At 38.0% G+C, this 9,916-nt stretch overlaps 1 pseudogene; it reads left to right on the top strand.

The window, feature by feature from the left end:
- Positions 1-5,241: 5,241 nt before the first annotated feature.
- LOC102868784 lies at positions 5,242-5,528 on the top strand (annotated as a pseudogene).
- The last annotated feature ends 4,388 nt before the right edge of the window (positions 5,529-9,916 follow it).

The raw sequence follows: 9,916 nt of genomic DNA, 5'->3' as shown, positions 1-9,916 counted from the left end.
AGGCTGTTTCAATGTTCTTGCAATGGTGAATAACACTGCTATGAACATTGTGTACAAGGCTCCATTTGTGCCTCAGTTCTCATATAGAATTTCTATGTTCACCTTTTTGATGAAGTGCCAAACCGCCTTCCAGAGTGGTTGTACCATTTTACAATTTTTTGAAGAAATTCTTGACAGCAGATTTGCCCAGTGAAATGCATTGTTTGATCTCTTGTCTTAGTAACTCTATGAAACTTACTAATCCTAACATCAAAGTAATTTTGAAAACCGCAAAAAAGACACCAAGGAAGTTCTAGGTACTTTTGTTTCGCTGCTAGCAGGTGACTCACTCCAACCACCACCTATCCTTTTTATCAGTAGTAAGACTTGGATTCCAGGAGAGTATCTTATTAATCAGGTTTAATTAATATATTTTCCCCTACAAAAGTTGGGTTGTATTGTATACACTACATTTTAATTTCCTTTTAGCTTAGAATGTCTTCATTAAAGCTATCTATGTAAATAATGGCAGCATGTTGCTTTTACTGAGTACTGTCAATTCAGAAACAGCTCATAGCTGACCCCCTGGGGCGGTTTCAGATGCTCTCTCTACATTGTGCAGGAGGAAACTGACCATCTTTCTCCCAGGGAGTAGCCAGTGGTTTCAAACCGTGTCCCTTTGAGTTGGCAGTACAATTCTTTACCACTAAGCCATGAAATCTTCCTAATGGCAGCAAATAAATATTTTCCATTTATGATGGTGGTGGTTGGTCATTGCCATTGAGTTGGTTCCAAGTCATAGTGACTTCATGTGAAACAGAAGGAAATCTTACTTAGTTCTGTGACAGCTTCACAACTGTTGGCACATCTAAGTCCAATGTTGGGACTACTGTGCTAATCCACAAACTCAGATGAATTATAATAAAAACTAGTGACCATGATTTTCTCTTCTTTTGTTTTTAACCAGGAACCACCACAACCAATTTATTTGAGTATGTGTCTTTCAGTCTGTAATGTTTGGCTATCCTACATCTATATAGCTACAAACCTTACCAGTCATAACGGGCTAGGCTGTGCTCCAGTAACAAGCAACCTTGAAAATTCAGTTTATTTCTGTATCCTACTCATGTCCAATTTCTCCAACTAACTATAGGGAGGCCATCGAGTTAAATGCCATCGAGTTGTAGGTGACTCATAGAGATCCTATAAATGAAAGACTTGAACACTTGGATAACTTTCTTAATTTCTCCAAGTTCATAGGGTTTCCAGAGACAAACTATTTCAAAAGTGGATGCCACTCCTGCTTCAGTGCTTGTTTTAATCAGGGAGCTCCACCAAATACTGTCTGCCATGGCTGACCAATATCACATTTGTCACATCAGGGTCACAGTGTTGAGCATCACAGCAACCATGAGTTACCTCTGTACAGCAATCCAACAGAATATAATAAAACAAATTAAAAAAAGGTTAATGCAGATTAACTCCAAAGAGTTGGCGATGAGTCTATCCCCAGCTGCCTCAGCAGAAAGTCCTGCCCATCTGCTTCTGAAAATATTAGCCATTAAAAATTGTAGGGTGCGCACAGTCCTACTATGAAACACATGTGGTCACCCTGAGTTGAATCAATTGATGACAATATTTTGTTTTGTTTTCCTTAATTGAGATTCACTTTAGTCTGCAACTCTGTGGCTGGAGTAAAAATACATGTATTACTTCTGGCTGGGCTTTGCAGTATTTTGTGTTCATGCTAGGTTGACTTGGATTCTCGATTATCCTAGATTTGGCATGAGATGGACTGATTCAGTCACTGGGGTAATGGGGATAGGTGTGTCAGAGACAATAGGGTGGTTGTACATAGAGTTGCCATGAGTCACAGGTGACTCGATGACATTTTTGGACTACACATGGACTCTAAATCTCAGAGCCAAGTGTAGGTCTTGTCCTACAACATTACTGTGTCCCAGATTGTCACTATAGGCTGACTACAACTCATCGAGACCCCATGTAAAACAGATCCTGTGCCATCCTCGTGATCTCTGCCATACTCAGCCAATGTGTCAGTTCACTTCATTGAGGGTCTTCCTTTCCTTCACTGACTTTCAACCTGTCCCAGCATGATGCCTTTTTATAAGCACTCACCCCTCCTGACAGGTCCAAAGTATGTGAGACAAAGTTTCACCGTCCTTGCCTCTAAGGAATACCCAAGTTATACTTCCTCCAAGATTCAAAGACTGGAATAATTGTAAACATTCCGGGTAGCACTTTACATTTAAACAATTTAATAGTAGAAATTGGGTTGCAGTGGAAAATAAAATCTTTCCCTATTTGCAAATCCTATAAGAGGATCAAATGATTTAACCATATTAGTCAGAGTTTGCCTCATAAACCATTTCCATCTCCAACTATATTTTCCCTGCCCCTAATCCTCTGCTCGTATAATAGAAAACAATCCAGAAAGTAAGGAAAGAGACAGCTGGGGCCAGGAACTCACAGCAAGGACAATTTTATGACATATTAAAAAGCCAGTGTTAATTTTCATGTATTATTTTTAATCATTTGCCTTTTCAATATTCTTCATGTACAATTCACTAGTGTTAGCTTTGTTGATTGTGCTATTCAACCACTTTGTGTTACCAATTTTTACCATTGCTCCTTTTTTACTTGTTTGGGTTTTGCTTTGTTTTCATTTTTTTTATTTTAATTTTTATTAATTTTAATGAAAGTTACAGAGACTTTGGATTTCTATTCATTCATTCATTCATTCATTGTTGCACTTTTCTCCCTGTCCAACGTCTCCCCTAGTTCACTCTTCTCTTTAAAAAGTAATATTCTTTCATTGTTATACAATCCCTTCCCCCAAGACCACTCCACTATGAAGCCTTTGCTCTGGACTCCAGTCATGACAATAATACCTAATTACATATCCCTTTTAAACAGTTCTCTCCCTCATCTGTTTCAATGCGGTGTACATAATTTATCCCATCTTTTTCAGTCTCCCCCCACCCAACCCCTAAGCCAGTTCCATTTTACAACAGTGGCGCTATGCAGTATTTGTCCTTTTGTAACTGAGATATTTTACTCAGCATAATGTCCTCTAGGGTCATCCATTTTGAATAATATTACATGAGTTCCTTGTTTTTCAATGCAGCATAATATTCCATTGTGTGAATGTACCACAGCTTCTCTATCCATTTGTTGTTGATGGGCACTTAGGTTGTTTCCAACTCCTTGCTATTGTGAATAAAGCCACAATAAACATGGGTGTGTATATATCTGCTTGGGTGGTGGTTATGGTTTCATTGGGGTATATTCCCCATAGAGGAATTGTTGAGTCAAATGATATTTTTATTTGCCACTTTTTGAGAAAGCACCATACTGCTTTCCATAGTGGTTGTACCATTTTACCCTTCCATCAACAGTGAATAAGGGTTTCAGTTTCTCCATAACCTCACCAGCATTTGTTGTTTACTGTTCTGTTAAATTTTGCTATTCTTCCTGGTGTGAGATGATATCTCAGATAGTTGTTTTGATTTGCTTCTCTCTTAGAGCTAAGGATTTTGAAGATTTCTTCATGTGTTTGTTTGCCATCTGAATGTCTTCTTTGGTGAAGTATCTGTTCATGTCCTGTGGCCATTTTTCATTTGGGTTGTTTCCCTTTATCTTGTTGTAGTGTGTTTTCATTTTTCAATAATTGGAAACTATTCATTTACTGGTATTTGGAAAGAACTTTATTACAAATATAATTACTCATGTTGCATAGTATCCTAAATAAAAATCTTAAATAGGTAGTCAGTGAGACTAATAAAGAGTTCAACAAAAAGTATATATATGTAAAAACATCAAGAAAAAAGTTAGGAACAGAAATGGTTTTGAAAAAAGAAAACTCAAATTCATTTTTACTTTATGTTGTTTTGTTAGTTGTCAAGTATGGCTAATAGTGAGTCTATGAACAACAGACCTGAACCCTGTCCTGTCCTGAGGCATCCGCATCATCTCTGATACACTTGAGTCCATTTCTGCAGTCACTATTAGTCTATCTCATTGAGGATCTTCCTATCTTTTGCTGACCCTTTACCTTTCCAAGGAATAATCCCTCCTAGCCACATGTCCAAGTTATGTGGGCCAAAGCTTCATCATTCTTATCTCTTAAGAAAACTCTAGCTATGCTTCTCCAAGATGCCTCCTGCTTGTTCTTTTGGTAATTATTGGGTTATTCACTACACCTCTTCAACCATACAACTCAAAGATATCAAATCTCCTTCTGCCATTTTATTTATTGTCCAGTTCTTGGATGCACAGCAAGTAATTGAAAAGACCATAGCCTGAATCAGGTGCACTTTTGTCTTTAAACGAGTATCATTAATCTGGAAAGGTCCCTGACAGCAGACTTGGCCAATACTGTATGTCTCCTGATCTCCTGTTGGTACCAAAGATGTTGATTATATATCCAACCCATTGTGGACAGTGTTTGGTGGAGCTCCCAGTTATAAAACAGGTTGGGAGGCAGGCGTGGCATCCACTTCCTAAACCACATGCCTCTGGAGACTCTATGAAATTGGAGAAATAATGGTAACTATGGAAAGGCATTAGGTCTTTTGTTCATAGAGTTGCTATGAGTCGACCTCGACTAGACGGCAATCAACAACAAGAAGATGAAATAATTTCAGTATTTTTTCCGCATCTATAATTGATGCTGTCCACTGGCCAAGTGGTAAGGATTTTTGTCTTCTTGATGTCGAGATAAAAATCCATATTGAAGACTACAGTCTTTGATCATCTGCACCAAGCATTTCAACAAATAGGGTTAATGCAGCTTGTCGATGAATCTTCTTCCTATCCTGATGCCACATTCGTATTCATAGAGCCCAGCTTCTTGAGTGGTTTGCTTAGTGTATAGATAGAATAGTATGGGAAAAGAATAGAACCCTCATGGACATCATTCTTGATTAAAATAAAGAAATGCATTTTGACTAGAGACTGAAAATGATTCTTTGTCTTAAAAAATTTTCTTTAATTTTAAATACTTCAAACAATGAAAATTTTCAACTTCAAATCCTACAGGCTCACAATCTGTACTGGGCTTACAGTGATTCTTTTTTCCCTCTTTTGTTATTTATTTGAGGGACAATTTACAAATCATATTGGGTGTTCATGCATATACATTTTGTTTTTTAAGTAATTGCCATTTTAAAAATGAACGCAAAAATACTGATAGATTTTGGGCTGAGTGCTAGTGTGGTGGAGCTACTCGACGGGTCAGAGATGGCAAAAGTAGAAGAGACCTTGAAGAGACTGTAGAGCCAGAACGTGCAGGGAATCATTGTGGTGAACACAGAAGGCATTCCCATCAAAAGCACCACGGACAACTCCACAACCACACAGTACACCAGCCTCACACACAACTTCATCTTGAAGGCACGGAGCACTGTGCGAGAAATCGACCCCAGAATGACCTTACCTTCCTTCGAATTCACTCCAAGAAAAATGAAATTATGGTTGCACTAGATAAAGACTACTTCCTGACTGTGATTCAGAATCCAACTGAATAAACTTCTCTCTAGGGTCCCTGTATTATTCTTTAACTTAATGCCACCCAAGAAGGTTAATTAATCATGCAAATGATTCCATTGCAAATGGAAATCACCCAAATGACTCACTCATTCCAGTCTACTGACCACAGGTAGGATAGTCGATCCAACCACCCCACCAGCGGAATCCCTCGGCTGCACCAAATGCTCCAAGTCCCCAGGCTGAGGAGCTTCTCTGACCGCCTCCGGGGTTTGGAGCTTGAGCTGCTGAGCACCCGAACCACCTGCCTTCTGCCCTTCAGTTAATTTGTCCCCCATGGAAAAGCTGGTTTTCCTTCACTGAAAATAACCAAGATTCTTAAAAAAGAAAAAAAAAAAACAAAACTAATAGATTTTTGGGTGAAAGGAAAGAGATTGAACAGATATTGAAATTAATTAATTAATTAGTTATACTAATCAATGATGTCATAAAATGTGTCCAAATGACCTATCATTTTTTAAAAATTGTTTTATATTGGTTTGAGTATAAAATCTGTATACATTATGTTTTATTCATGTACTTTGAGTTTCATACATTCCTTCATTCACATTGAGTTTCATATGATCAGTCATATACATTGTGTTTTACAAAAGTAATCACTTTTGGTCTATTCCTACTATTCCCCACTTTTTTCAGGTCCCTATTGGATCTTTCCTAATTCCTTACCCCTTCCTTTGCTCACCAAACTGTGTCATCCTACTTATTTCTTCTCATCCTCACTCTTCATCTCCTAACCCCGCCCTCCCCCTTTTGGACTTTTATATGTGTGTCTTGTTTTGTTTTATTTTTATAAATAAAATTTTTAGTTTTATTTTTAAATTATTTTATATATTTTATTAATAAACATTTTATTTTATTTTTAATAAAAATTGTATTACTAAAAAATAAAACTTTATTTTATACTGGTTTATTTACAGAGTTTGTATACATTGTTTCTCACACAAGATCCTTCCCACTTCCTTTACTCACCCTTCCCTCCACCCATCAAATTGTGCAACCCTATAATTAACCACACCCCCAACCTACCCTACCCCTGCCCATTCTCACCCTTCTGCCCTTTTGGACTTTTAAATGCAACTTACTGTTGAGGTTGATGTTGATTACCAGTTGAGTCAAGTAGGACTCATAGTGACCCTATGAACAAAAGACCTGAAGTCTTTATCTAACTAACTTCATTTCTCAAAGTTCATAGACTTTCCAGAGGAATGTGGTTTAGGAAGAGGATACTACTCCTGCTTCCAAACCTGAATAAGTCTGGGAGTTTCACCAAGATGGGTAACCATTTGACACACCTATGGTACAGTGCTCAGTATCACTGCAACTCCAAGTTACTCCAGAACAGTAAATAGTCCACTGCTGTTCTACTTAAGAGGATGTTCATCTCAAAATCAATTAACATTTGGCCTGAGGGCTACAGGCCCTTGGGCTACTGCATTTTTAAAGACATGCACACCCACCAAATGCTGGTTGACTATAAACCAGAGACCCCCAGGGAATAGCTCCTTATTAGCTGAATCTAGCAAGTCCAATTAGCTGACACCCACTTGTGGATGGACAAAAAGCCAAAAACCAATCAGAGGTTCCTTCTATTTTTTTGTTTGTTTGTTTTTTGTTTTTTATTTTTTTTTTGGTTCCTTCTATTTTTACAATAATGATCTTGTACAGTATTTGTCTATATGAGGCTGATTTAGTTCATGCCCATAATGGTCTCTAGCCTCTCCTATGTTCTAAATTATTGCTCTTGAGTGCCACATAATATTCCATTGTGTGAATATTATACAATTTGTCAATCCATTCTTTTGTTGATGGACAATTGGAATGTTGCCCTTTTCTTGCTATTTTAAATAATGCTGCTATGAACACAGGTGTACAAATCTGCTTGTGTCTCACTTCTATTTTCTTTGGGGTATATTACTAGCAGTGGAATAGCTGGGTCATATAGAATTTTTACATTCAGCTTTTTGAGGAAACACCAAATTGCCTTCCAGAATGGTTGGACCATTTTATAATCCCACTAACAGTGTATGAGAGTTGCAGTTTCTCCTTATTCCTTGTAACATTTATTGCACGTTGTACTGTTAAGCTTGCTATTGCAATTGAATTGAGAATCCATCACTCTTAACAGAGATTCAACCTAAGCAAACAAAGTCCCCCTTTCCCATCCTGCCAATAACAAACTATTCTATTCATTTTGTATAAGTAGAACCATTCAATATTTATGCCTTTATGACATATTCTGCTCAGCACGTATTTACAAGGTTCATCCATGTTGTAATATGTATCAAAACTTCACTTCTAGTTAGGGATGAGTAATAGTATTTCATTGTACATACATACTACATTATTTTCTCCCTTCATCAGCTGATGGAGAATTAGAGTGTCCCCAACTTTTGAAAAAGCCGAACATTAATAATCTTAGGGAAACTAAAACATATGTATAATTTAGAAAATTTAAATTGTTTTTAAAAAATTATGCCAGGGAGTTGAATATCAACTTGACAACCCTATTATAAATTATTTAGATCAGAAAATTCTTATGACAATAATTTCAACAATAATAGCTATACCATTAGTTTATTGCAAGTGTTGCCTACTAAACACATTGACTGATAAATGGTTTGAGGGTTTAAAATACATAGATAGATAGATAGATAGATGATAGATAGATAAAGATAAAGATGATAGAGAGCTAGAGCTAGAAGATAGAGCTAGAGCTAGGAAAGAGATATAGAGATAGAGCTGAGAGAGAGAGAGATACAGAGATAGAAATGTATCTGTATCTATACATAGGCCTAGTGGATTTTCAAAGGCATGCAGTTCTAGGCCACTGGCTGCTCCACCAGAGGATAAGCAATCTCCTCCCACACAATTAACACCCTCTGAAAACCTGCCTGAGGGAGGATCACCTGTGGGTTGGTTCTGAGTGTAAGGTGCACAACAACAATTATATCCTATCTACTGACATGTTGTTGTTGTTGTTGTTGTTGTTGTTGTTATGTGCCTTCCAGTCCCTTGTGACTCATAGTGACCCTTTGTATAACAGCTCTAACCACTGCTCTATCTCTTGGCAATCTTATTGTCTCTGACACACCCTATCCCCAATACCGATCCCCAGTGATGGAATCAATCCATCTCATTGAGGGTCTTCTCTCTTATGCTGTCCCTCCACCCTTCCAAGCATGATGTCCCTCTCCAAGGACTGATCCCACCTTGTAACATGTCCAAAGTATGTCAGACGAAGTTTCAGAATCCTTGCTTCCAAGGAACAGCTTGTCTTTACCCTCTCCAGGACGAAGTTGTTTGTTCTCCTAGCCCTCTGTTGGATCATCTTTCTTTGGAATGGAAACAAATACAGATCTCTTCCAGTCAGTAGGCCAAATGGCTGTCCTCCAGATTTCTTGGCACAACTTGGTGAGCACATCCAGGGCAGAGTCTGTTTGCCGAAATATGTCAATTGGTATGCCATCAATTCGTGGGGACTTGGTTTTTGCCAATTCTTTCAGAGCAGCTTGAACTTCCTCCTTCATCACCACAGGCTCTTCCTCATACGTTGTTTCATGAAATTCTTCTGTGTCCACCAATTCCTTTTGGTAAAACGACTGTATACCCTTTCCATCTTCGTTTAATGCTTCGTACAGCATTTAATATTCTGCCTGCCCAAAGCATCCTTAAGTATTGCAACTCAAAGTCTGAATTTGTTCTTCAGTTCCTTCAGCTTAAGAAATGCTGAGCGAGTTCAGCCCTTTTGATTTTCTGACTCCAGTTTCTTTCACATTTCATTGTAATGCTTTAATTTGTCTTCCACCCACTGCCCTCTGAAATCTTCTGTTCAACTCCTTAATATATTGATTTCTTCCCTTTGGCTTCTCGGCGTTCCAGTGCAATGTTTAGAGTTTCTTCTAACATCCATCTTGGTCTCTTCTTCCTTTTCTGCCATAATGACCTTTTTGCATTCTTCCTGGATTTTCTTTATATCCTCCCACAGATCATCTGCTCTTCACTCATTAATGTCTAAGGCCTCAAATCTGTTCCTGAGTTGGTTTTTAAATTCAAGTAGGATAGACGTAAGGTCAAATTTTTGTTTCTGTGGACTTAATTTAGTTTTTCTCAGCTTCAGTTTGAACATGCATATGAGTAGTTGATGGTCTGTTCTACAATCAGAACCTGGCCTAGTTTTCACAGCTGACATTGAGCTTCTCCAGCGATTCTTTCTCCAGATGTAATCGATCTGATTCCTATGTATACCATCAAGTGAAATCCATGTGTATAGCCTGTGATGCCTTTGAGCTGTGGTGCTGGAGAAGAGTACTGAATGTACCATGGACTGCCAAGAAAACAAACAGTTTCATCCTAGAGAGGGCTAAACCAG

This window comes from Elephantulus edwardii, unplaced genomic scaffold (genome assembly GCF_000299155.1).
Source record: "Elephantulus edwardii isolate Elephantulus edwardi_28Jun2011 unplaced genomic scaffold, EleEdw1.0 scaffold00070, whole genome shotgun sequence".
NCBI classification, from domain to species: Eukaryota; Metazoa; Chordata; class Mammalia; order Macroscelidea; family Macroscelididae; genus Elephantulus; species Elephantulus edwardii.
Note: the sequence above shows the minus strand (reverse complement) of the source record. Positions and strands in the feature narration are given on the sequence as shown.